This window comes from Canis lupus, chromosome 32, assembly GCF_048164855.1.
Source record: "Canis lupus baileyi chromosome 32, mCanLup2.hap1, whole genome shotgun sequence".
Classification (NCBI taxonomy): domain Eukaryota; kingdom Metazoa; phylum Chordata; class Mammalia; order Carnivora; family Canidae; genus Canis; species Canis lupus.
Window position 1 is genome coordinate 8,696,179 of NC_132869.1, and position 6,391 is coordinate 8,702,569.

General features: G+C 41.3%; 1 pseudogene; it reads left to right on the forward strand.

The window, feature by feature from the left end:
* The first annotated feature begins 3,563 nt into the window (after window positions 1–3,563).
* LOC140622642 (tropomyosin-like) lies at window positions 3,564–4,027 on the forward strand (annotated as a pseudogene).
* Window positions 4,028–6,391: the final 2,364 nt, after the last annotated feature.

The window sequence follows — 6,391 nt, forward strand, 5'->3', positions numbered from 1 at the left end:
GATGGACTCTAGTGATACCAAGAAAGGTCATCCTTAACCCTGTTTTGCCAATAAAGAAATTGAAGACTAGAAGTGGTAATAATTTACGCAAATTCAAGCAGCTCAAAAACAGAGAAAAGAACTGTCTCTAGGGCAGCCTGGGTGGCTCAGCGGTTTAGCGCCGCCTTGGGTCCAGGGTGCGATCCTGGGAGACCCGGGATTGAGTCCCATGTTGGGCTCCCTGAATGGAACCTGCTTCTCCCTCTGCCTGTGGCTCTGCCTCTCTCTCTCTCTCATGAATAAATAAAATCTTAAAAAAAAAAGAACCGTCTCTAAAATTTATGACCTTAACTGCTACCCTATGATGCAAGGTTTTCAATGATTAAGCCAAATTAGTATTATATAATTGATTATGACTTTGAAGTCAGTCTAAATATTCAGGTAGGCTTCTTGGAAGAGCTGGAAAATAAACAGGGCTTTGAAGGATACATAAGCTTGGTAAAAGGTAGATTTTTGTCAAAATATCAGCAAATAAATAAAACTGAAGAGGAACTATTGGAGAAGAAGAAAGGGAAACTCCAACAGGAATAGCTGGAATATTGTAGAAGGCCTGCAGGAAAAGAAATTGGAATTAGAATTACATTCTGGCCAAGGTAGTGCAAATTAATTTGTAAATGCTAATGTCCTGTTGGAAGGCTTCCAGGGAGACAGAGCAGTATGGAGAGGAAGTAGTCCCCCTTGATGAGTAAGTCAGTGCCTTCCTGAGAAGGGTAATAGCCTCACAGCTCAGTGGGGCCCAGATGACAGAATGCAAGAGGCGACATAGCTAATATGATCACTGAATGATAAATCAGAGCATATAATCACATGGATATTTTTCACCCCAAAAGACAGGATCTTGTCACTTAACAGGATCAATGAAGAAGGAAGCATATCCCTGGCCACTGAGAAGCACCCAGAGCCACTGTGCCTTCTTGAGAGTGAAATGGTTTTGACACAGGTTCATCTGACTCACCAGAATGTCCCCTGTTAACAACAGAATTTCATAGGAATGGAGCAAAATGTAATCATAAGTACCCCAAACTCCAAGAACTCATCAACAGAGCTATGTAAGGTAAAGCTCAGGATTTGAAGAATCTAGATTTAAAATGTCCAGGCTAAGAAAACCTTGTCACATCAACATTAGCAAAAGGGAGCACTGAATTTGAAACACTAAGCAAAGTATTCTATCATGAAAAATAATCAAAAAAGGCTCTAATACTGCATGCTTAAAAACAAAGTCAGGCCCAGGATAAGAGAAGGAGGGGTGGTGGAAGGGGAGCATTCCTGCCACAAAGTGGGCATAAGTAGAAACCCTAAAGGTTATAGAATCCGTTTAAATATGGAAGGCAATTTATTCTGACCTCTAAATGGACCACTTGGGGCAATGCCAAGTGCCTTAGGTCCTCAGAGTGGGAGCCTAAACTTTGGGAAAGCAAATACAAGGAACTAAGAACTATTGGACCTGACAATGAACTCCTCAAAAGGGGAGATAATATTTTATTTATATTAAAATTCCCAAGCACAACGCACAAAAAATATTAACAGTTTAATAAATATTTGATAGCTAAGCAGAGACATGATACTCCTTCTAAGATTCCCTTCTGAAAAATAGTAGAGACAGAATAAGCCTTAAGGGAGATAAAAAGTACACTGCTTAGGAGATGTTATTAGGAGGGCAGGGGGCTCCTTTGTTCACTGAAAGTCTCTAGCAGCCCTCATGACTAGCTTCAGTGTGACTGTGAGAAGTCATTTCTCAGTATTAGGTACCACCTTCTCTGCCTGGCAAATAAATAGTCCTGGAAGCAGCAAGCTCATAAAGTGCTGATGTCTAACTGGTGTCATTCTTTGGCATCAACAGCCTAACTTGGAGATGTCAAAAGCAAATGAGAACCAAAAAATAAATAAAAATTAAAATGTGCTAAAAAGAAACAGTCTACATAATAATTTGCCTTGAGCTCCAATTAGAGAAGACCACATCTTTTGTAATGCACAGGCATTGCCATATTTTAAAACAGTAGTGATGCTTGGATTCCATGGCCCTATGTCCTCGCTTTTTTACTCTCTCCTTCCTTTCAATTACTCCTTAACCTCAGCTCCAGGAGTGCCCACACGCACAGGCAGCCTCTTCTGGTAAAAAACAGGCTCTACTGTGGTACGTAAAACTCTTGACTCCAGATCTTTCAATCCCCTCTCATTTAAGCTACCTGCCATTTATTTGTCCCACCAAATATCAAAGCTTATTACATAGCTACAAACTAAAATGCTATAGTGCTGGCAGAAGACAAGACAGAAAAGGGGCACCTGGTTGGCTCAGTTGGTAGAGCATGCAACTCTTAATCTTGGGGTTGTAAGTTCAAGCTTTGTGCTGGGTGTAGAGATTACTTAAAAATAAAATCTTAAAAAAAAAGAATAGACAGAAAAAGGTCAATAAATGACTTAAAAGTAGAAAGTAGTGTCCATTAAAATTTATATATTATAAATGTGATAAATCAGTTTCAGCAATAAATATTATTGAAATATTTAGTAATTTATTGAGCTTTTAAGTCTATTTAATTCTAGTTTATTTAAAAGATAAGTAAAAAAATATAAACTATAAAAAAACTGAAGAAAATGAAAAGTTAATCTTATTGATTCTGTGACCTTTTTAAGCTTTAAACTTGGATAAGAAATTATAGGAAAACCTAAATTTGACAACATAATACTTTCTTTTTATATCAGAAAATACCTTGAGCAAAATTAAAACTATAATAGACATCTAATTTTTTTATAGGAGAACGTTAATTTTCCTTTGGGCTAACAATATGTTCCCTCTTGGTTTATGTGAATCTGTCTCTATCCCTCCAAAAGTGGATGAACAAGGGAAATACGGCCATTCCCACATTCTACATTCCTAGGCAGAATGACTGTTTCAGGAATGGGCACATGGCTGTGTCCACCCAGTGAGACACCTTAGAGAGACTGTACTACAATGACTGGAAAAGACTGAATCTCTGCGTGGTCATTTTGTCACCAAGAGGAAAGGTCTGCCTGAATTATATCAATCCAGAGGACATCCAAGCTGAGAGATGGACAGATTCTGAGTCTGGATGATGCTATTAAGTCCCTGAACTCAGCACTACCCCAATGTAGTTCTCTAGAGCCATCAGTGGGCCAGTAAATTCCGATTTTTCGGTAAGCTAGTTTCAAGTAGCTTTCTGTCTCATATAAGCAAAAACAGCATTAGCTCTGAGCAGAGGAGGCAGCTGCAGCTCTGAGCAGAGGAGGCAGGAAGCCGAGCACTGGCAAGGGCTGGGAGGGCACCATGCCTGGATCACCACCATCGAGGCATTGAAGTACAAGATGCAGGTTCTGCAGCCCATGCTGCAGAGGAGGGGGCCAAGCACCTGCAACAGGAGATGGAGGGGGAAAGGCAGGCCTGGGAGCAGGCTGAGCCGGAGGTGGCCTCCTTGAACCATAGGATCCAATTAATTGAAGAGGAGCTGGGCCATGCCCTGCAAAAGCCGGAGGAAGCTGAGAAAGCTACTGATGAGAGGAGGAAAGATATGAAGGTTACTGAAAACTGAGCCTTAAGAGATGAAGAAAAGACGGAACTCCAGGAAATCCAACTCAAACAAGCTGAGCACACTGCAGAAGAAGCAGATTGGGAAAGATTGGGAAGTATGAGGGGTGGCTCAGAAGTTGGTGATTAGTCAGGGGGACCTGGCATGCACAGAGGAACCAGTTGAGCTGGCCGACTCCCATTGCCAGGGGATGGATGAGCAGACGGATGGACGAGAACCTAAAATGTCTGAATGCTGCAGAAGAAAAGGAAGACAGATATGAAGGAGAGATCGATTCTTACTGAGAAACTCAAGCAGAGACCCATGCTGAGTTCACAGAGAGATTGGTAGCTAAGCTAGAGAAGATAATTGATGATTTGGAAGATAAGCTGAAATCCACCAAAGAGGAGCACTTCTGTACACAAAGGATGCCAGGTCAGCTTCCGCCTGACCTGAATGATATGTAGAGCACCCAGTCCCATCCACAGCTGCTCTTGCCCCTGACACCGGCTCCAGCCTGAGGCCAGCCTGCCCAAAGCTGCCCTTGAAATTGAGGGCTGATTTAACTGAAGGTCTGCTTTCTCCTCTTGCTGCTTTTCCCACCCCAACCCCTGTGTCTTTTTCACCAGTCTCTGCCTCTCCCCAGAGATTGCAGTTGGGTTTGGGGTTGAGGTCATATTCAAGGCAATGTGAAGTGTCTTTATTTTATTTTAAGATTTTTATTTATTTATTTACTTCACAGAGCAAGAGAGCACACTCAGGAGAAGCAGCAGGCAGAGGGAGAGGGAGAAGCAGGCTCCCCACAGGAAGCCTGATGCAGGGCTTGATCTCAGGACCCTGGGATCATGACCCGAGCCAAAGACAGATGCTCAACCAACCGAGCCATCCAGGCGCCCCTAATGTGAAGTGTTTTTAAAAGTATAATGTAATGAGGGCACCTGGGTGGCTCAGTCAGTCAGCTAAGCATCCAACTCTTGATTTCAACCCAGGTCATGATCTCACAGTCATGATCTCAGGGTCATGAGATTAAGCCTGAGGACAACAGGGCTCTGTTCTCAGCTGAGTCTGCTTGAGATTCTCTCTCTCTCTCTCTCTCTCTCTCTCTCTGCCCCTTCCTCCTTACTGTCTCTCCTTCTCTCAAATAAATAAATCTTTTTTAAAAAGTATGTTTATGATGTACACACTTTGTAATTACCTTTTTTGTTGCTTTTGATGTAGTGACCATTTGTAAAACACTGAAAATAATTTCATAGTTCTGAAGCAGCAGTCTAACTCCTTCCTCACAACTAGAAAGTAACTTTTCAGCTTAATACATACTATCCTCTCCACCAGGGAGGAAAAGCAGCAGGGGCCTGCCTTACTGAGAGCCAGAGCCCAGAAAGAGACCCACTCTGGGAAAGCCCAACATTGTCCCAGCAATGTCACCATTAGAAAGGTGATTCCAGAAGGAGTTAGCCAAAAAAAAAAAAAAAAGACTCAGGTTTTCAGCTTTAGGGTATCTTTGAAAAACTTTATTTTTATTTTTTTTTTATCAGATGTGACCAAACAAATTAAGATAGTGAGAGCTCTGAGACCAATTCCTTGTCCTATCTTTACCCCTTTCCCAACCACTCACAGCTATCACGTCCTGTCATCTCTGACATTCTTTCCTCAAAAACCTGTGGTAAGAGTGGGTGGGGCAGGCACAGAGTTCAGAGGCCTCAGAGCCCCAGGTGATGGAGAGTTCCTCTTTATAGTGACTCAGCATCTGATGCTGAATTTACTATGTTGACTTGCCTCTTGGTAACTACGTTTATTCTCCTGGAGCAATGAAAATCATGTCATGGGAAGATAATGGCTTTACCATGAAGCAGATCAAAGTTTGAATCTCGGCTACACGTGACCTTGGACAAGTGTGAACTCTGGTTTCCTTACTTATAAAAGAGATAATGATGTCCACCTCCCAGACAAGTAAAAGAGATCCCACGTGTGAGGCAAGTAGAGTAAGTACACACAGCAGACACTTAATGAGTATCAATTCTCCAGTCTCTTATCCTTATCTCTTATCCTCCAGGGCTACACACATTGCCTAGAATACAACAAGGATTCAAAATTATTTGTTAAGTGAATGAGCTTTTTCTCAAACAGTTATGAGTCCACCTATGCAAACAACAATCTGTCCACATTTCCCCATCAAATCTTTGAGACTGCAATGAGAGAATGTAGGATGGAATTTAGAACACATTATATTTCAGCTTTACTATGAATTACTAGCCTAAAAAAAAGGGAAAAGAGATCTGATTAGTCCAGCTAATGTTCTTCTCGAACTCATGTTGCTTTCAGTGATCACACTTTCTTTGATAACCATTCATAAACCATCCACCAACTAGTCCAGTCAAAAATTATGCTTACAATGACATCAAAATTACTAGGCTATAGTTTTGAAAATCCTTTTCCCTTCTTTTTTTTCTCCATTTGACTTTGTTTTGGGGGGAGGCATTTTCTCTGTAAACTCTTGTACTTTTAAGAAAAAAAGTGAAACAACAACAACAAAACAACAACAGAAAAAAACCAAACACTCTTAGTGGTAATTGAAAGGTAATCAGAAATCACATTTGATGGTTCTGGCATCCTGGAGTGTAATGTATCACAGCCTGAAGACCTGAACTCGAAGCACATCAGTATTCCCTGTTCCCCCTACTCCCTTGAAACTTAATTCTATTTTCATATTTTCAGTTCTACTTTTTCCAGGAGGGAGATCAGTTTCTCAGAGCCAACAGGAGCAGAATGTGACTTTTGTTTTCTCTGTTAACTGTTAATATTGCACCAGCTGTCCTTGAAAGGAATCTCAT